The sequence below is a fragment of the Protopterus annectens genome, chromosome 9.part0, assembly GCF_019279795.1.
Source record: "Protopterus annectens isolate FY-2018-M chromosome 9.part0, PAN1.0, whole genome shotgun sequence".
Classification (NCBI taxonomy): domain Eukaryota; kingdom Metazoa; phylum Chordata; order Ceratodontiformes; family Protopteridae; genus Protopterus; species Protopterus annectens.
This window is the reverse complement of record NC_056743.1, coordinates 1788950503-1788972282: the sequence shown is the minus strand read 5'-3', so window position 1 is coordinate 1788972282 and position 21780 is coordinate 1788950503. Positions and strand designations below refer to the sequence as shown.

Below are 21780 nucleotides of genomic sequence, written 5' to 3'. Positions count from 1 at the left end.
GGTTTCCTGGGAGCTGCAGGCAAAGTGTCTGGAGTATCTACAATAGCCAGAACAGAAGGGATAGCTAGAGGCCTGTATTGAGGCAGGAGTAAAAATTCCCCAAGTCTCTTTTTGGACTCAGAATAGTCCTGGCTTTCCCAGTGGAAATGCTCCCTAAGGGTATGCAAGGTGTCACCAAAAGAAAAATCTTCTGGAGGGGAAGCAGAGGGAATGGAATCCTCTGCATCAAAATCCTCATAAGTACATGAGGGCAAATCCTGGTAATCAGAACAGAGATATCAGATTCCTGATCAGAAGAATCAGAAAGAAAATCAGTTCTAGGTCTCTTAGAGGGGGAAGGCTGGCTTCCCCTAATTAAGGTAATAAGGTCTTCAGCCATTCTAAGCATTTGTTTTTGAGACATATGGGCTTGAGTATGCGGTTTGGTCGTCGGTTTTCTATGTGTAGTGCGAGCTTTAGGCCTGAAGAGTTTCGTATTTCTAGCTTGAAACAAAGTCGTTGGTTTAACGTGAAAGTCTGTAGGCCTGAATACACCCACAGAAGCTGGTGCCTGCATAGCGGCTCTGGATCATCCAAGGTAGAGACATCCGCAGGTTCCATAGTCGAAGAAGCATCTTGCGGCATACCGGACTCCGAATGGGTCTCAGTAGAGGCGTCGTCTGCAGTCTTGGACTTATGCGGTCTGTCTCTGTCTTTATCCTCACATTTTTTTGGAAGATCGGTAGTCGGATGGCTTAACAAAGCCATTTCGGAGTACGGAGATTGAGAAAGTACAGTTTTGTACCTACCATAAATGTAGATGTTCGAGTGTTGACACTGCTGCAGTCATTACACTTGGGTTATCCTGCAGTCAGGTGGTCCCGCAGTCGGCCAGAGTTCCAAAGTCTTGGTCCGGCATCGGTTGCTGTCACCTCCTCCCTGACGTCAGTGCGACAGGGGTATATAAGATGCAGCAGACGCCATTTTCTTCAGTTTTTCTTGCCCCAGATGTCAGGTGCCCCCAAATAGGTAGGCAATTTAAATTGCTAGTAAACAATACAAAAGAAAAGCAAACAACCATTTTTAGTTACCAGCAAATACTCCCCCATAGGTAATAAAGGGTAGATGCCCTAGGTAAGTACCAGAAAGTAAGAGGGGAAGGAGGGAGGGTAACCTGGACTGCAGCAGTGTCAACACTCGAACATCTACATTTATGGTAGGTACAAAACTGTACTATGTTCATCGTGTTAAACTGCTGCAGTCATTACACTTGGGTGGAATCCCAAAGCTGAGGTAGGGAGGCTGGATCTATAAGGCATTAGGGGTGGCTATAAGCCCCTGCAGTACAGCAGTGGCGAAGCCAGCTCTGGATTTGGAGTATAAAGGCAAATGGTAATGTTTGGTGAAGGTATGCACAGAACTCCATGTTGCTGCTTCCAAAATATCCTTGGTAGGTACTCCTCTGAGGTAGGCAGTTGAAGTGGCCGTTGCCCTGGTGGAGTGAGATCTAATGCTGCTAGGTACAGGTTTCCCATGGTGGGTATAGCAGAAAGCATTATACAGTGTCCTATCCATTTTGAAATAGTCTGCTTTGAAATGGCTTTTCCCTGTGCTCCTGCAGCGTAGGCTACCAATAATTGCTCAGATTTTCTGAAAGCTTTGGTTTTGTCCAAGCAGAAGCGTAACTGTCTGTGAATGTCCAAAGAATGTAGTAGTCTCTCCCCTTTGTTCTGTGGTTTTGGATAAAAAGTTGGCAAGTGAATAGTTTGGTTTAGAGCCACACTTGATACCACCTCTGGCATAAACGTAGGGTTAGTTCTTAAAGACACCCTGTCCTGGTGGAAGATGAGGAAAGGTTCCACTGCCATTAGTGCCTGTAATTCTGAAACTCTTCGTGCTGATGTTATTGCCAGTAGCAGAGCAGTTTTCCAAGAGGTGTAGTATTTTAATTCTGCTGTGTTCGCTGGCTCAAAAGGAGGTAGAGTTAATTTTTCCAAAACAAAGTTGAGGTCCCAAGTTGGTGTAGGTGCTCTACGGGGCAGTGTTGTGTTTTTAGCCCCTCTGAGGTATTGTTTGAGCAAAGGATTAGAAAAAATTGGTGGATCCGTGTTGTAATGAGCAGAGATAGCCGAGGCGTGGATCTTGATGGATGAAAAAGAGAGGCCCTTGTCCAGCATCTCAGTTAAGTATTGCAGTATCTGAGGAATGTTTGGGACAAGAGGGTCAAGGCTGTGTGCTTGTTTCCAGGCACAGAATCTCTTCCATTTATCCGAGTATGCTTTCCTGGTGCTGGGCCTTCTGGCCTCCAGAATGACATCCATAACAGCTTTGGAGAGAGGCACTGCTTGCTTGACTAGGGAATTTTCCATGCAGCTAGGTTTAAGGTCTTTAGCTGGCTGTGAAGTATCTAATTGTTGTGCTGTGTCAACAACTCTGGGATTTGAGGCAAATTTAAGGGTGGTTTTTGTGCTAAGTTCTTTAAGATTGGGTACCAGTGCTGGCGTGGCCAGTCTGGTGCAATCAGGATCATTTTTGGCTCTTCCTGCCTGGCTTTTATGAGTACCTTTGGAAGGAGAGGTAAAGGAAAGTGTATACTTGCAGTTTTTTCCAGCTGAATGAGAGGGCATCCACTTTCCATGCTTGTGGATGGTAGCTCCTTGTGCAGAATTTCTGTAACTGGCAGTTCTTTGGGGAAGCAAACAGATCTATGTCCGGGCTCCACCATTTTTGTATTATCATTCTGAATATTTGTGGATTCAGTTCCCATTCGTGTTTCTGCTTAGGTCTGCCAGTGTGTTTTTCTCTCCTGGCAGGAATTGTGCTTGCAGATGAACTTTGTAGTTTAGAGCCGTCTTCCACAAGGTCATGGCTTGTCTGCAGAGGGGGTAGGAATGTGTGCCCCCTTGCTTATGTACCACATAACTGTGGTGTTGTCTGTCTTTAGTAGTAATTGTCCTGGATGCAGTAGGTCCTTGAAAGCTATAATAGCATTTTGTACAGCTAGCATCTCTTTTTGATTGATGTGGAGAGGTCATTGCTCTGTGGGCCACTCGCCCCGGATACATTTTCCTGCCATGTGTGCTCCCCAGGCGTAATCCGAATAGTTCGTGCGTTGAACAAGGTACAAAACAGACAGCGAGGGATGTCGTGGTCTGGGCCTAAACAGGTGACGCAGTAAGAATGAAAATCTCTATGAGGTATTTGCTTTCCACAGGCAAGACAACTGTTAATTTTTCCTGACATCGGTTAGAGCAAGAAAAAAGGATCCTCAATGGGGTACTTAATTTTAGAAGACTTCGACTTCAGTTTCGTAAACTAAAACTCAGGTAGCGGGGTACTTATCTTTTTGAAGACTTCGGGTCTGAAACTCAAAAACGAAAATTTTAGGAGTCGGCCGACCGGCACTTGCGAACTGCTTCTGCTTCGGGCACCGTACAGCAAGAAAGACTGATGCAATGGCATCGGCTGCATGTTTTATACCTCTGACGACCTGACGTCATAGAAGAAGCGACAGCATCCGATGCAGAAATCCGAAGACTCTGGTATTCTTGCCGGCTGAGGGCTACCTGCAGGCAGATAACCCAAAAGTGATGACTGCAACAGTGAAACACGAAGAACATCCTGTGACTGCTGCCCTGCAGGATGCTTCTAGGGCATCAAACCCACACTGCAGGGTATGCTTAGTAACTTGGCTTGCAGAAAGCATAAGCTCCTGTAATTCTTTTTCTGCACAAGCTGGAAAGGTAGATAATTTTTGTTTAAGAAATTCAATTGTATGTTGCTGGTAATTCAACATGTGGAACTGACAATTTAATGTTCTAATGGAAAGAGTTGCAGAGGTGTATACTTTTTTACTCCATCTGTCTAAAGCTCGGAAATCCCTGTCCGAAGGGGTGGGATTCTTAGCTGTGGTTGCTTTTATTCCTTTAGGTCCTTGGGAGATGACCTCTGGGTCAGCAGTAGGATTTTTGAAAAGAAATTTGTGTGAGTCAGGAACTGCGTAATACCGGTCAGGTTTCCTAGGAGCAGGAGGTAGAGTATCAGGAGTTAAACTGGATTCTATGAAAACATCACCCACAACATCCAGAACAGGTTGAACAGCTAAATGTCTGTGCTGTGGTAAATCTAAAAATTCCCAGAGTCTCTTTTTGGACTGAGGATAATCCTGGCATTCCCAATGGAAATGCTCTCTCAAAGTATGTAGGGTTTCACCAAAAGAAAAATCCTCTGGAGGAGAGGCAAAAGGAATGGATTACTTTGAATCTGAATCCTCATAAGCAGACAAGGGCATGTTTTCCTAATCAGAAACCTCAGTCATCGGATTCCTGATCAGATAAAGCTGCTGGGGACAAGTCTCTCTCTTTTAGAAGGGGTAGGCTGGCTTCACCTAATCAGCATGATAAGATCTTCCGCCATTTTAAGCATTTGAGATTGAGGCAAGGAAGCAGGTGCTTGAGCTTGGGTCGTCGTTTTTTTAGGTGTAGTTCGTACCCTGGGCCTTGGATCCTCAGTTTTAGAAAGAACTGAAGACGCAAAAGAAGTCATCGGTTTGTGTCGAATATCAGTAGTGCGAAGAACTTCCTCAGAAGTCGGTGCCTGCTCAGCAGCTTCGGACCAATCCAAGGTAGTCAAAGGGTCTTGTGGCATACTGGACTCCAAACAGGTCTCGGTAGTGGCCTGTGAATCCACAGAAATGGGTATCAAGCGCTGCGAAAGCGCCTCACTGAGTACCACCGAACTGGCAACTAGCTTAATGGAAGCGTCGTCAGCAGTTTTGGACCTGTGCGGTCTGTCTCTGTCTTTATCCTTACATTTTTTTGGAAGATTGGTAAATGGATGGCTTACTGAAGCCATTTCGGAATATGGAGATTGAGAGCGATAGTATTTAGCTACAATAAGGGCCCGGCGACTTATAGTTCTGGCGTTGAACAAAGCACAAAACCAGCAGCAAGGGACGTCGTGGTCTGGGCCTAAACAGGTGACAGTTGTGTCTTTCGGCTTATCCCGGTTAGGGGTCGCCACAGAGGAAACTCCGGTCCGCTAATGATTGGTAGTGGATTTTTACGTGCCGAGTTACCACCCCTAAAGCACAATGTTCAACGAAGGCACGCCCATTCACGCATGTCTCCACGCAGAAGACGCTCTAGCTGAGAATCGAACGGGACGTCTTACTTGAGGCGACAACGCTACCGCAGCACCAGCATAGAAATCTCGGTGTGGTTTTTGCTTTCCACAGGCGAGACAATTGTTAACTTTTTCTGACATTGGTTAGAGCAAGAAAAAAGGATCCCCAATGGGGTACTTAACTTTAGAAGACTTTAACTTCAGTTTCGGAAACGAAAACTCAGGTAGCGGTGAACCAGCACTTGTGCGAACTGCTTCTGCTTCGGGCTCCTCGGCAAGAAAAACTGAAGTAATGGTGTCGGCTGCCTGATTTTATACCACTAATGACATGACGTCAGCCCTGGAGTGACAGCAACTGATGCAGAAATACTAAGCCTCTGGTATTCGGGCCGACGGAGGGCTACCCCTGGCAGGATAACTCAAATGTGATGACTGCAAAACAGTGAAACACGAAGAATATCTGGCAGGACAGCATTTATGATGCTCCCTGGGCTCCTTAGACTTGTGAGAGGGGATTTGAGCCACTGATGGAGTAGTATTAATAGAAGATGCTGAAGCCGGAAGGCGGCCTTTCAAAATCAATTTATTTCTCTTGTAACTAAGAGCTTTAATATTAAAAATTGCACATATATAACAAGAAGCATGCTGGCCCCAATCAATAAACACACTCCTTGTGGGCATCAGAGTTGGGAATCTTATGCCCACAGGAAGTGCACTTTTTGAACTCAGTCAGCTTGGACTCTGCCACAGTGAGAACGGAAAAAACTACCAACTATGGTAGATAAAGACCACCAAAAGAACTGGTATAAAAAAAGCAAGGGAGATATTAAGAGTTCAAGAAGTTATAGATAAAACGGAAAGGGAATAAAATAAGCTTTAATTCGTACTAGCAACCCTAACTTAAGAGATCGCAATCTTGTCCGAACCTAAAGAGCAGCAAATGAGATCTGAGGTATTGCAGTGGTCACGGGCATTATGGGTAAAGGAGGAGCTCGAGAGTCAGATCCTAGAATCTATAGAAGGTGGCAGAGTCAGATCCAAACCCATATGTTGAGGAATGAATAAAAATGACATCAGATTGATGGTTTTACAGTTGGAAGTGAACTTTTTATAGTGAACAGTTACGGCCACAGGCCACTGCTGAGGAAAGCAGAAAATTAATTTGTCAGAATGTACTAAAGAAAAAAAAAAATTGTAGATGAATCCTGATCCTCTAGTATGCTGGCAAGACTCTCAAACTTTGCACTTAACTTCACAGGACACAGGAAGCAAGGAGAGGACTGTATGCTGTTATATATATATATATATATATATATATATATATATTTATTAGTGGGTTATCTTTGCAGTAGCCCAAGTATTGTTACTTAAGTCTAATCATGTTAATCATGCCAAAACTTTTATGTTTTAGTTTGCCTCTTCAGAAACCAGCATAATACACAATGGGGGCTATATGGAAAAAAAGTGGTGTAAATGAATTATGCTCTGAAATGACAGCACACTAAACTTACTCTGACAATATAAAAAACATTTTATGTATTGTTCAAGGTACAAGACTTGTCTGTAACATCTTTAATTTACTACTCCTACATGCAATTCAGGACCTCTCTTTGAGCAGTATTCAAATAATTCAAAGGGAGAACAGATTTCGTAACAACCCCCACATTTTTCATGAACAGGACAAGCATACTCTTGAAAGACCACTATTTTTTATGGATTCTTTACGCACTCTAATAACTGATCCATTTGCAAATTTCATTAATAAAATTACTTTTACGGTTATCTTCTTGAAAGACCTACCCTGTCTGAATGTCAAACTGAAAGCAACAAGGTAGAAAAAGACTACCAAATACTACCTTAAATCCAATCTAGCTGTTCTCACATGGCACATTACCTTATTCTGCCATGGTGCAAAAGACAGTAAATCTGAAAGTCTGTCTTGCAGAACATATTTGTAAGCGGGAGTCTACAGATTAGCACAATTAGTAAAATTGATGCCAGGTTTGTCACAACCCTTAATGTAGCATACAGAGGCCCTTGCACTCCTCATCCTCTCTGATGGTAGGCTCCATGCATCAGTTAAGACTACATGCACAAGTATTACAACAGAAAGCCAAGAAAAACAAATAGAAAAGCTAGAATATCTGAATTCTGGAAATAAAACAAAGGGATAAACTTCATGTACTTCACACTTCGCTTTAGTAAATATATCCTTACATATGTTTCTGTGACTAACTTCGGCAAAATATGCACTTTTCAAACATGGAATACACTGACTAAATGAGAGGGTAATATCAAAGTGAATTAAAAAGGGCAAAGAGCACCACAAAGGACAACAGTGATGCAGCAAAGGCTATGGGGCAACACAAATTATCGCATCTGTTCTACTTACCAAAAGCTAGATGACACTGTCTGCTAAGTGCTCAAACACAACATATCATGTTATGCATCTTTAAAAGGAGAATCGAAAATTATACACCAGTAGTTACCATATTAGATGACCTCAAGGGACCACCTGCACTGGAGTTATCCTTAGATACTGCTTCAAGAACCACCTTAACAGCAAGATTCATTTCTAATCTAAAGGTCCCATGCCTAGCATAGAACACACTGGTGTGTATAAAACATCCCAGAATCCCCAGTTCTCAATGTCAGATAGAACATAAGAAAAAAAGACATGACATAAAAAAATAGCATAGTAAGGAGTCTCATTATATCCCACTCCAAAAGGTAGGCCAAGTAGTTACATGTGCAAACCATCTCTGGCAAAGCATCGTGTTTTGTTGATCATGTCTCTCCAGGCTAACATATATTGGATCCCCCTGTTGCAACACCAAAAACTAAGAATTGCTGAAGTTGGTCAATTTTTGCTGGTAAGGTGGTATCATCATTGGTGAAAGTAGGATGCTACTCAAGGCTAGATTCATACCCGCCTGGGACAGATTCAGAGAGCGCCATCATGTCTCTCTTCATATGGTCTACTGAGGTATGTCTTGGGTCATTTACGCCCACACGGACTATGACCACATCATACTGGTACTTGTGGTTTAAAGATCTAAGTGCATGCATGATCTGGTAGATCCTAGCTCCAGACAGCTCACTGTGATCTTCTCCTTGTTTAGCCTGGGAAGGGGGGGGCATCAGTAAGTCAACTGGTGGAATGCTGACAATGTTCACAGGTTATCATAAAACAGGACAGGAAGGAGTCAGACAGGTTAACCCTGGCTTCAAATTACAACCCTAAAGAAAGAAATAATGATGTGCCAAAGCAATGTACTCGGGTTGTTTCAAACTATGATGCTTAGCTGAATACACACACAAAAGATGGAACATGTCTGACCCGAACATAATCCGGAAACAAGTACATGAAAAGTCAAGCCCAGCCCCTCTTGAATGATAGCATTACCTAATAGCTTAGTTAGCTTACTAATGAAGGAAGACAATGCACCTGGCAAATCCATTAGCACAAGGGCTATTTGTCAAGTTCCACAATGCACCTGGCAAATCCATTAGCACAAGGGCTATTTGTCAAGTTCCACAAAATTCAGAAAGAAGAGAACACCCAGCCAAGCTTTCCACAGCTGATGTTCCATACCAAGAAAAAGCTGAACTGCAGTACTTTTCCATAAGGAAGCAAACATGTTGACAGACCAACTCTGCAACAGCTCACACACATATTTAAGAAAAAGCAAGGTTATACCAAAGGGATACCCAGTAACTGCAGAAAAGCAAATACGGGTCACAAACTGTTAAAACCAACAGCTCACAGGTCTGATAGTACAGGTAACGGCCATCAATGGTCTTTCAGGAGGCCAACATCCTTACAGCCATAAGGTTCAAAATGTGTATACGAGTCCAGCTCTATAACCTCAAATGAAAGATTACCTAGGAAAATCTTAAATATCGGTGGATAAGCTGGTACGCAAGCAGAAAATGCAGCAACATGATCTTTAATTAAAGACTAAGCCCAGCTCGATTTAAATAGTCGAAGTGACAAAAATCTTCCACCTCTGCAGATAAGACTTTCTTGCATTTGTTCTTCCTGTTTCTTTCAACGTGTTTAACATTGGGGCTGGAAAGAATAGGATTATGTCTTCAAAACAGAAAAATTTTGAGACTGAAGTAATAACTCTGCCTTGTTGGTATCTCAGTAAGAACTTACGCAGAGAGAAAGGGCCCAGTGCAACAGTGGTGGAGTTCAGTAAAAGGCAATACCATGCTTTCTTCAGTCAAGACAGAACTATTAAGAATAGACTGGTTTTATCTTGATCTATATTTAAAAAGAAGTTATGTTCTTACCATAACATTCAATCTGTGTTGTTCTTCATTCATTCATGACTGATGAGTCTTGGTTCCTTCCTCGTAACTGATTCGGCCGATATAACAAGCTTGTTCCAACCAAAAACTCTCGAGCTATGTCTTACCCAGAGTGCCCCTCTGCTCATCTCCTCAGATCGAGTTTGCCTGTAAGGATAGAAAAGACAGAGGCTTTATCTGAGCAACTGCCCTACCAGGTAACCAGGACCAACTCTGAACCTCCAGGAGTCTTTCGGAAGAGGGAAGGAGGGTGGGATGTCATGAGTGAAAATCAACAACACAGATGGAACATTATGGTAAGAACATAACTTCTTTATCTGATGTTGTTAATCTTCATTCATTCATGACTGATGGGACAGAGTCCCCAGCTACTTTACGTCCTGACGGGAGGTCCTATGGAAGGATATTCCTGAGCACTACTGAGCCAAAGGATGCTCTTCCCTTGGGACCATATCCAATTTGTAATGAATAATAAAGGTATGAGGTGTAGCCCAAGTAGCTGCTGAGCAAATGTTGTCCATAGAGGCTCTAGAATGAAAGGTCGCAGAAGTAGATACTGATCTGTTGGAGTGAGCCTTTACCTTAGTTGGCAGAATTATTTTGTTCTGTTGATAAACAAAGGTAATGCAATCTCTTAACCATTTTGATAGTGACTTTGGAAAATGACTCGCCTATTCTTGGACCTGAGGAGGACAGGAACAGTTGGTCCGATTTCCTGAATGATTTAGTTCTAAGTAAAAACGCAATTGTCTATGTACATCTAGTAAGTGTAAACGGCATTCACCTTTGTTAGAAAAATTTAGGAAGAAAAATGGTAAATCAATGGACTGGTTGAGATTTGAATCTAAAATAACTTTGGGCAGAAAGGAGGGGTTAGTCTGAAGAGATGCTCTCTTTGTGGAAAATGATGTACGGGCGATTTACATGGTTTACCTTTGAAAGGTTGAAAATCGAACAGCTCTTTGTGCGAAGCGAAATGACAAAACCATCATTCCGAATGGCACTGAAGTTCAAAACTCAGCAAATCGAACAGCAGATTCGCTGAATTAGGAACTACAATGCCGAACACACAATGTAATGCAGGGGGCAAGCCCCCCCCCACACCCCTACTTTATTATTCTAACTCCGAGATCGCACTACAGTGGGAAAAGGGTTAATTTCCTGATCCCCACTATAGTGCACCCAGCACCAAAAATGCCGAATCTGCAATGAGCGAAAGTTACTGTGCGTTTGCTCACTGCACATTCAATGCATTTTTTCGGCCTTCCGAGATCTTGAAAAAGTTCTTTCGGACTTTTGGATTTCACACATGTGCATTACGCACATGTAAAGGTAAACCGATTTACACACACAGCTTGTAACTTTGATATTCTCCTGGCTGAGATGATGGCTACCAGGAATAAGGTTTTCCAACACAAAAACGTTATATCACAGGTGGCTCATGACTCAAAGGGTTGACAAGTTAAAGTTTGTAAGACTAGCGTCAAATTCCACGGTTCAATAGGATCTTTAAGAGATGGTCTCAAATGCATGACTCCCCTTAGAAAGGTTTTGCAGAGACAGTGGGACATCAATGAAGAAATACTAAAGCCATTATGAAAATTGGAGTGAACTGTGATAGTACAGGCTGAGGCTCCTGATTGGAGTAAAGTTGACAAGTATTCTAAGACCATATTGATTGGGGCTGAAAAGGAATCTATTTTTTGTTATTAAGTCCAGATTAGAAACCTATCCAATTTACTAAGATCAAGTTTCCCGGTGGATGGTTTATGGAAAGTCAGAAGGATTCTTTGCATTGGGGAAGATGAGATTACTCTGCATGGCAATTAGTGTAAGTAGAAAAAAACAAGCAGTCAGCTTGAGACTCGGTAGGTCAGGATGGACCAGCCCCGGTGGATGAGACAAGAGTCCTAGGGTTGGATCCAGAGTCAACGGATTGTGAACTAGGTGAGGCCATAGGAAGGGGAAACAGAGTTGACAGGGCCAGTAGGGTGCAATGAGGATTACTTTGCTTCTCAACCACTGCACTGTCTTTATGAACTGTGGAATGAGGGGAAAGGGAGGAAAGGCATAAAGTAGTCCTGGGGGCCAATCATATATCAGAGTATTTCTCGGTGACTCCCCCTAAGGGGGGATCAGGGCGAAGTAGCTGCTGCATTTGTGGTTTGAAGGAGAGGCAAAGTGATCACAGCACAGCTGGCCCCAACAACGAAATATTTGTGTTGCTATTACGGGATTGAGAGACCACTCTCGAGGCATCAGAATGTTTCTGCTCAGTTTGTCCACAATCACACTGGAATTCCCCGGAATGTGCGTTGCTATGAGAAAGTGGTTGGAATCTATACTCATTGCCACACTCTCAGGGCTTCCCGATATAATGGGTAGGATCTGGTTCCTCCTTGGTTGTTGATGTACCAGACCACTGACTTATTGTCTGACTGGATAGCAATTGTCCCCGACCGAAGGGTCGCTTGGAATGCTTGCAACGCTAGGAGCACCGCCCTTAGTTCTAGGATACTGACATGCAGACTGGCCTCTAAGGGGGACCAAGTGCCTTGGATGGTTCTTCCCTGAAAATATCGCCACCCCATCAGGGAGGAGTCCTTGGTCATTGTAGCTTTGGGTTGCGAGGGTGAAAGAGGGCAACTTCATAACTCCTCTAATGGCTTCATCCACCAATTCAGACCTTGTCTTCAACGGTTTGCTATGTGAATTGGGTTAAGACATTATTGGGTGCGTCATTACAGGCTGAGATGCTAGGAGCCACTGAAGCAGCCTCATATGGAGTCTCATTAGTGGGACCAGAGTGATCATTGTCGCCTTGGAACCCAAAAGCTGCAAGACCAATCAGGCTGGAACTAGATCTTGAGAGAGTATCACTTGGAGTGGAGAGCTCAACCTTTGTAAACTGCGATGAGGTAAAGCGACTAGGCAGGATTTTGTGTCAAACAATGCCCCAATTAATTCTAAGCTTTAAACCGGCAGTAGCTTTGACTTTTCCTTGTTTGAGATGCCTAGAATGTCTGCCAGTTTTAGAGTATAGAATATGGCTTGGAGCAGCAGACTCTTAGTTGAGCAGTAAGGAGCCAATTGTCTAAATGTGGAAACACCCAGAATCCTTGCAGTCACATATGAGCTGATACTACTGCTATGCATTTGTTGAACACCCTGGGGGCTGTGTGAGACCACAGGGCAGTACTCGAAATTAGTACTGACTGGCTCCCAGCCAGAAGCGGAGATATCTTCTGGATTGTTTGTCCATTTTTATGTGGTAATACGCATCCTGAAGATCTATGGAGCACATCCAATCGTCTTTTCCCAGAAATGGAAGGATAGACTGAACCGTGGCCATCAGGAATTTTGTCTGACAAACTTGTTTAGGATGCTGAGGTACAAAATTGGCCTCCAGTCACCTGTCATTTTTGGCACTAAAAAGAATCTTGAGTAAAACCCAGATCCTATTTGGTCTGGTGGGACTGCTTGGATGACTCTTCTTCTAGCAGCTTTAGAACTTCTTGTGCTGCTGCATCCCTCTGACTGTGTGGAACGTCGGGGATTCGCCTTAGTGGCCTTGGATAAAGGACGAAGGGGATATGGTAACCTGTGGTCATTATCGTCTGCATCCAGGAATATGATCTTACTGAATGCCAGGCCAAGTGGTGCAGAGAAAAACATCCCCGATTGCTTCTAGAGGTAAGCATTCGGGCTGTTCTACAGAAGTGCTGATGGGGATGCCCAGAAAAGGAATCTCTGAAGCCCTGGTTTCGCAGGCCCCCCTCTGCCATGGGAGAGGAGTCTTCCGATGAGTTCCCCCCTCTGCTCTGGGGAGAGAGTTCACCACGTGTCATGAAAAGGCCCTTGGGATTTTTTGAACATCTTCCCCTTCTCTCCGATTCCTGGTATAGGATCGTTGAGGGGCGGAAAAATGTACACCAATGGGAGATGGGGTTTTTCCATTCTCCTCACACCTGGCTAAAGTGTCTAACTTTTGGGCCAAACAAGTAAGACTCATTCATAGGAGCGTTGACGAAGGAAGACTTGAAGGGGTCTGCAAAGTCACACAAGCGCATCCAGGTGTGAAGTCTCATGACAACGCCTGTACCCACTGCTCTGGCTACCCTCCTTGGTTGCATGGGTGATCAAACCGAATGGAGGAGTTAGAAATGGACTCTAAAGATGGCAAGCTGTGAGGCAACTTCATCACGTACCTCATCAGGCAATGCTCCTGCCAAGGTTCCTGAAAGGTCTGTAATCAGGTAACTCTGAAGACAGGTAAAGTGTGCCAGATAGTTCAGCGACTGTATGGTGAAGGTCACCGAAGGGTAAGCCCCGGTCCCTAGTTTGTCTGTCGTCCGGGACTCCCTGTTCAGAGGATTGACAGTTTAACTCTATTCAGTAAGTCCTTTCCTAGTGGGCGCCACCACCACCATAAAATCTACTGCCAGGCCTTTGGACCAATGAGGCTGATCTTGTGGAGGAGAGAGAATTTTATATGGCCTTCAGGGAATTGGCTCAACAGTGTCGGGGGGCCCTCCAAGTGCACTGCACAATGAGCTTGACCAGCTCATCCGCAGGTGGGGTCACCCAGGAAGTAGATGGTCGAGCATGGAAAGCCTGCAAGAATACAGACTTCAGTAGAGGGGTGGACAGACTTCCAGTCACCCCTGTTTCAGAATCTCCAGAATGTCTCAATGAGACATCCTCAAGGGGGTGACCATGGAGACACTTCTCCCTCATCATAATCTGTACCTTCTGTGATGGATTCCTCAAGGAAATCAACGCGCTTCCTCTTGCACATTCTCTTGTGGGGTGGCTCTTCAGAGAGAACATCTGAAGAGGACTCCTAAGAGTGGGTGCCCTGTAGTAGGGTGTCTTGCTGCTCCTGTGCCCACTGTCTCAGGGTAGTGGGCTGTGTCAACTGCATACCAAAGGAGATAGGTATATTTGGTTCAAACGCTGAAGGGGCCAACGGCATGCTTGCGGAAGCGAGCGCCCTCTCCATAACATGGAAAGCAGGCCCACCTGAAAAGGAATGGGAGCCCGGAACAGAAAAGGACAACCTCAAAACCGGGGTCACACCCCACTCCGACAAGCCCGCATCCTGGGTTTATGCCACAAGAGGACTCGGAGCTGTCAAAAAATACCTGAACCTTAGACGGCGCCACAGAAGAAAAATCGGTGCCGAACTAAGGGGTCACTGTGCCGAAAGGCCAGTCACGGTCTCAAGGGTGGACTGGCTCCGACTGAGCTGTGGTCCACAAGATAGGCTCCAGAAAGTACAGTTGTGTACACGTACCATAAATGTAGATGTTCGCGTGTATTCACTGTTGCAGTCATCACATTTGGGTTATCTGCTTGCAGTGGCCCTCAGTCTGCCTGATTATCAAAGTCTTGGGTCCGGCGTCGGTTGCTGTCTCTCTTCCATGATGTCAGGTAGTCAGGGGTATAAAGCATGCAGCCAACGCCATTTTATCAGTTTTTCTTTGCCCCAGATGTCAGGTGCCCCATAATGGGAAGCAATTATATATTCGGTTACAACTCCAACAAAATACACCAGAAAGCTTTAAACATAGTAAACAATAGAGGTATAGACAATAGAAGTCGGGGCTGGAGGGAGGGTAAGTGTACACAACTGTACTATGTTCTTCATATTTCACTGTTGCAGTCATTACATTTGGGTAAATTCCCAAAGCTAAGGATGGGAGGAGGCAATTAAATAGCATTAGGACCAGCTATAAGGCCCTGCAAGACTGCAGTGGCAAAGCCGGCTCTGGTTTTCAAAAAAACTGGCAAGTGGTAATGCTTGGTGAATGTATGTACAGAACTCCAAGTAGCAGCTTCTAGGATGTCCCTGGTAGGGCCACCTCTGAGAAAGGCTGTAGAGGTAGATGCAACCCCAGTTGAATGTGGTCTTATCCCCTGTGGGGTAGGATTTCCATGGTGCTTATAGGAGAAATGAATGCAATGGCCTATCCATTTAGAAATGGTTTGCTTTGAAATAGCTTTCCCCTCTGCCCCTGCAGCAAATGCAACCAGCAGCTGTTCAGATTTCCTGAGAGGTTTAGCACTGTTCAAGTAAAATCTAAGTTGTCTGTGCACGTCCAAGGAGTGTAGTACTCGTTCCCCTTTGTTCTGTGGATTAGGAAAGAAGGTTGGCAAATGAATGGACTGATTGAGGGCCACACTGGATACTACCTTGGGCATGAAGGAGGGATTGGTCCTGAGGGACACCCTGTCCGCATGAAAGATGATGAAAGGCTCCACAGCCATGAGGGCCTGAAATTCAGACACCCTTCTTGCTGAAGTGATGGCTAGAAGGAAGGCTGTTTTCCAAGAAAGGAATTTCAACTCTGCGCTTGCAGCTGGCTCGAAGGGAGGTAGAGTGAGCTTCTCCAATACAAAGTTAAGGTTCCAGACTGGAGTAGGGGCTCTCCTGGGTGGTCTTAGGTTTTTGGCCCCTCTGAGGAATTGCTTCAGCAGTGGATGAGAGAAGAGGGGTGGGTTCTATATTGTAATGAGCTGAAATGGCTGAGGCATGAATTTTGATGGAGGAAAAGGAAAGGCCCTTGTGAACCATCTCAGTTAAGTACTGAAGACTCGAGGTAAATTGGGTGCTGCTGTGCCCATCCCCTGAGTTTGGCACCAGGAACAGAATCTTTTCCATTTTTCAGCATAAGATTTTTCTAGTACCAGGCCTCCTTGCCTCCAGAATGACATCCATCACTTGCTTACTGAGAGATGGGACTGGAGAGATCAGGTAATTAGCCAGGCTGCCAAGTTCAGGGTTTGAAGCTGTGGATGCAGAATCTGGCCCTCCTGCTGCAACAGCAGAGCAGGTATCTGAGGCAGGTGCCATGGTGCCAGCAGTGACACACTGCGAAAGAGGGGGTACCAGTGTTGGTGTGGCCAGTCTGGTCCAATCAGTATTGTCCTTGGTTTGCCCTGTTTGATCTTTAGTAGTACCTTGGAGTGGAGAGGCAGAAGGGGAAGGACAGGGCATCCACTTTCCAAGCTTGTTTGTGAGGAGTCCGTGTGCAGAATTTGTCCAATTGGTAGTTCTGGGGGGAGGCAAACAGATCTATCTCTGGGCTCCCCCATTTGTTTCTCAACATGTTGAATATCTTTGGTTCCAGTTTCCACTCGTGTCGGTCCATGAGATTTCTGCTTAGGTCGCCTGCCAGTGTATTTAGCTTTCCTGGCAGGAATTGAGCCTGTAGGTGCACTTGGTAGCTCAAGGCTGTGTTCCACAGATCCATAGCTAGTCTGCAGAGAGGGTATGAGTGGGTTCCCCCCTGCTTGTTTACCACATAACAGTGGTGTTGTCTGTCTTTACCAATAATTGTCCTGGAAGAATGTGGTCCTTGAAGGCGGAGCATACTGTACAACTAACATTTCTTTTTGATTGATATACAGGTGCATTTGACTTGGGTTCCATTTGTCCTGAATGCACTGCCCTGCCAAGTGAGCCCCCCAGTCTGATGCGTCTGTTGTAAGGGTTTGGGCGGCAGGGGGTAGAGTGAATGGCAGTCCCTTGTTTTGGTGGCAGGCCTCTGCCCACCAAAGCTGTAAACAAGGTATGACAGGAATCAATGATCCTGAGAATGTTGACACCATAGGCTTTTGAGATACCATTGTAGTTTCCTCATATGCAGTCTTGCATATGGAATTAGTAGAATGCAGGAGGCCATGAACCCAGGGCTTGCAGAATTTTCCTTGCAGATAGCTGGGTCTTTGTGGCCAGTAGTTTGAAGTAGGCTGTCAAATAAACTTTTTTTTCTGGCGTGAGGTAGGCCATCTGGGAAGTTGTATTCAAGCTTGCTCCCAAGAACACAATTTGTTGGCAGGGTACAAGATGTGATTTCTTTTCGTTTATGGTGCACCCCAGAGAAGTTAGTAATTTCTTTACAAATGCCAGATGTTCTAATAGTATGTCCTGGCTTTCTGCCTGAATTAGGCAATCGTCCAGGTATGGGTACATTTGAATGTTTCGTTGCCTGCAAAATGCAATGACTGGAGCTAGACACCTGGTGAATACCCTGGGCGCAGTAGATAAGCCAAAGGGCAATGCAGAGAACTGCATGCAGCCTGCTCTGAAATGTAGGTATCTTCTGCAAGATTCCCCTATTGGGATGTACAGGTAGGCATTCCTTTAAATCCAGTGTTGCCAACCAGGCATCTTTGCCTAGCATGGGAAGCAGCTAATGAAGAGTTAGCACCTTGAATTTTGAGATAACCAAAAATGTGTTTAGGATAGACAGGTCCAGGATAGGACGCCATGAATTGTCTTTTCTGGGTACCAGGAAATGTCTTTGGTAGAAACCTTGCCTCCGTTCTTCTACTGGAACAGGTTGAATAGCTTTGATGCTTAAGAGAGATAGAACTTGCTTTTGAGCCTCTGCCCACGTTTTTGGGGGTAGGTCTGGCCAGCCGTTTGGTGTTGGTAAGGAGTGGAAGTGGAATCTGTATCCTTGGGAAACTATATTTAAAACCCATTTGTCTTGGGTAATGAGTTCCCAATTTTTTGCATGCAGGGCAATCTTTCCCCCTACAGGAACAGTCAGTTGAGCAGGGCTTGGAAGGTTTAAAGTTAAGTCATTGAGACAGTTTACCATAGTGGGGGTGTCTTACTACTCCCTGCTTTGGAAGTGGTAGCCCCCCCACTGCTTAGGCCTGTGAGTACCTTGGGACTGAAGCCTGGGTGATCTGCTGGTTCTGGGTTTGGACTGAGAAGGCCTGGAAGAGGCAGGAAAGGACCAATTCTTAGACTGCCAATGCCTACTAAATCTGGGAGGTTGTACTTGCAGGAAATCCTTAACAGTTTGCACAGATTTAACTCTTTCCTCCATCTTTTTAAAGTATTACTTCTGCTTTGTTGCCAAACAGGCGGTCTTGGTTTAAGGAAGCATCCAGTAATTTAGCTTTAACATGATCTGGCAAAGATTGCTCCTTAAGCCAAGCATTCCTTCTAAGTACAGACCCAGTGACAGCAGCCCTGCAAGATGCCTCTAATGAATCAAAACCACATTGCAAAGTATGTTTTCCAACTTGTTCAGCAGAATGCATTAAATCCTGTAATTCTTTATTTTCAGCACAGTCAGGAATCACCATTTTCTACTTTAACATATGAAACTGGCAGTTTAAAGCCCTAATGGCCAAAGTTGCAGAAGTGTATATCTTCTTTCCCCATCTATCCAGTGCCCTGGAATCTCTATCAGAGGGGGTAGGAGTTTTGGCAGTAGTAGCCTTAATGCCCTTGGGTCCCTGTGAAATGGTCTCAGGATCCGCAGTAGGATTTTTAAAGAGGAACTTGTGAGAGTCAGGTACCCTGTAATACCCATCAAGGTTTCTGGGAGCAGGAGAAGTGTCAGTGTCCAGGCTAGATTCTGAGAAGGCATCATCTACAATGTCCAGTACGGGGGGGGGGCAGCTAAAGGCCTGTGTTGTGGCAGGAGTAAAAATTCCCTATGCCTCTTTTTGGAGTCGGAATAATCCTGGCTTTCCCAGCAGAAATGCTCCCTAAGAGTATGCAAGGTTTCACCAAAAGAGAAATTCTCTGCAGGGGAAGCAGAGGGAATGGAGTCCTCTGCATCAGAATCCTCATAGGTAGATGAGGGCAAATCCTGGTCATCAGAGAAAACAAACTTCAGAATCCTGATCAGAAGAATTAGAAGGAAAATCAGTCGTAAGTCTCAGAGAGGGAAGGGTGGCTTCCCCTGATTAGAGTAATAAGGTCCTCAGCCATTGTTATCATTTGATTTTTAGGCATAGGGGCCTGACCATGTGTCTGGACGTCATTTTTTTTTAGGCATAGATTGAGCTTTAGGCCTTGAAGAAGATGACGTTGATTTAATAGGCAAGTCAGTAGGCCTGAATACACCCTCAGAAGCCTGTGCCTACACAGTGGCTCCAGATCCATCCAAGGTAGAGACATCCGCAGGTTCCACAGTCGAAGAAGCATCTTGCGGCATACCGAACTCCGAATAGGTCTCAGTAGAGGCCTGCGAATCACAAGTAGCGGGTATCAGGGGCTGCGAAAGTGCCTCACTGAGTACCGGCAAACTGGTGACTAGCTTAGGAGAAGCGTTGTCGGCAGCTATGGACCTATGCGGTCTGTCTGTCTTTATCTTTGCGTTTTTTCAGAATGTCGATAGTCGGGTGGCTTAATGAAGCCATTTCTGGATAATTGAACAGAGTACCAAAATATCTGTATGCGAAAATGAACCGACGACAAATAGTATGAGGTTTGAATAAGGCACAAAACCGACAGCGAGGTAAGTCGTGGTCTGGGCCTAAGCAAGGAATGCAGTACGAATGAAAATCTTTATGAGATATTTGCTTTCCACAAAAAATGCAATTGTTAACTTTTACTGACATCGGTTTAGAGCAAGAAAAAGGATCCCCAACGGGGTACTTAGCTTAGATGAAGACTTTGGATCTGAAACTCGAAAACGAAAATTTCAGGAGTCTGCCGACTGGCACTTGTGAACTGCTTCTGCTTTGGCACCGCACAGCAAGAAAGACTGATAAAATAGCGTCGGCTACATGCTTTATACCCCTGACTACCTGACGTCATGGAAGATGAGACAGCAACCGACGGAGGACCCAAGATTTTGATAATCAGGCCGACTGAGGGCTACTGTAAGCAGACAACCCAAATGTGATGACTGCAACAATGAAACATGAAGAACATTCGTGGAAGAGTACAACACTGGAACAGAAGGAGCTGGCACCAGGATGGGCATCGGTACAGAGGGCTCCAAAGCCTGTGGGGAGGTTGAAGGAGGAATGTATGTTGGAGTCTGTGGAGAAAATTCCTTGGCTCTGTGTGGGAGGGAGGTCTTGGATGTGGGTTGAGATGCCTTTGGCTGATAGGAGCTGATCACCAAACCTCACTACATTGAACTCCGAAAGACTCCTGGTTGAACGGGTAGATAACCCCGAAGCGGATTCCAGTCTTTCAAGAAAAGGACAGAGTTGTTGTCCAAATAATAATTAAAAAAAAAAAAAAAAGTAGTCGATGAATGGGGAGTATCTTTGTCCTGGCTAAAAATTCACCTTTAGGCAAAGAGGGTGAAGGACCCAAATATTGTGATAGTGAGGGAGTGGCCAGTTTAGAGGGAGACGCTACTGTTGGTGCTGAAATGGTGTCTGGTATCGAGGAAGTAGCTGGCACCATAGTAAATGTTATGGTTGTTGATTCCGAAGAAGAGGTTGTCAGCACCATGGAAGGAGGTTTAGACTGGTGCCAAGAGTGTTGGTGCTGACAGTTTGGGAAGTTTTGTCTTAAGTTCAGTATACATCTTAGAAGACTTCGGTTCCTGAGAACTAGGAGATGTTGGAACCGAACGGCTCCTCTTTTTTTTATGTCTTTCTTAGGAGGTGTTGAAACCTCCACCTCAAACAATGCCTCTGAGAAAGGAATTTTTAACAGTCCTTTTAAGATTAATTTATTTTTGTGCTCTGCTAATGTAGGACACCTGAATCTTTTACAAAGTTTGCAAGGAGGTCGAATCTGGAGGTGGGGAACTTCCACACAACAGATGAAAGAAAGATGTCCATTAGAGTTAGGCATCTTTTTGCCACATTTATTGCAATGCTTAAATCCTGTTGTCCCCTTCTTATCAGAAATGATCACAATCCAAATAAGTCACTACAGCAACAAGGTGACAAAAAATCCTGCCAAAGGGGCTGTAAATGAAAGACAGATACACAAACACACAGTTAAGGAAGGAAGACTGGATTTTTTTTTTTTTTTTTTTTAACAAAGTTAAATAAAGAAATAAAGAATACCCCGCGGGTAAATAAGGGAATATCAGTGATGCTATTAACAATTACAGCAGTAAGGGGGGACCTTATCACCAATGGTATGATGAACACCAAAATGGTAAGAAATAAGAAAAAAAAAACAACTCTACGAGATAAAAGTGTAAGCAAAGCTATCAATGAATACTATAGAAAAATATCTGAAAGATAAGCAAAACTATTATGAAGGAATAGAAAAATATAACTACTTAGCTGGAGACCTGGCTTGACACGTCTTGATATACTATGCAGCAAACGAGATCCGATGAGATGATGAGAGTGGCACTACGGGGTAAGACTTAGCTTGAGAGTTTTTGTCTGGCGTGAGTTTGTTATATCATCTGAATCCGCTTGAGGACGGAACAGAGACCCCATCAGCCATGAATGAATGAAAATTATCATTATCAGATTTTGCATTTTTCATATCACAGAAAAGAGAGAGAAAGCTTACGGTAAGGTCTGCATTTATGTTAAGAAGAATGCTTCTCTTCCGTCTTCAAAGCTGTCTTGTAAGGAAAAAGCAACTAAATTATTCTGAATAGATTATGGAGGTTTGTG

At 44.4% G+C, this 21780-nt stretch overlaps 1 protein-coding gene across 2 annotated transcripts in view; it reads right to left on the bottom strand.

Annotated features, from left to right (window-relative positions):
- The window catches only part of RAD23A (RAD23 homolog A, nucleotide excision repair protein), a 1075282-nt gene that overhangs the window by 37079 nt on the left and 1016423 nt on the right, over positions 1-21780 (bottom strand). The gene's annotated exons all lie outside the window — the stretch shown is intronic.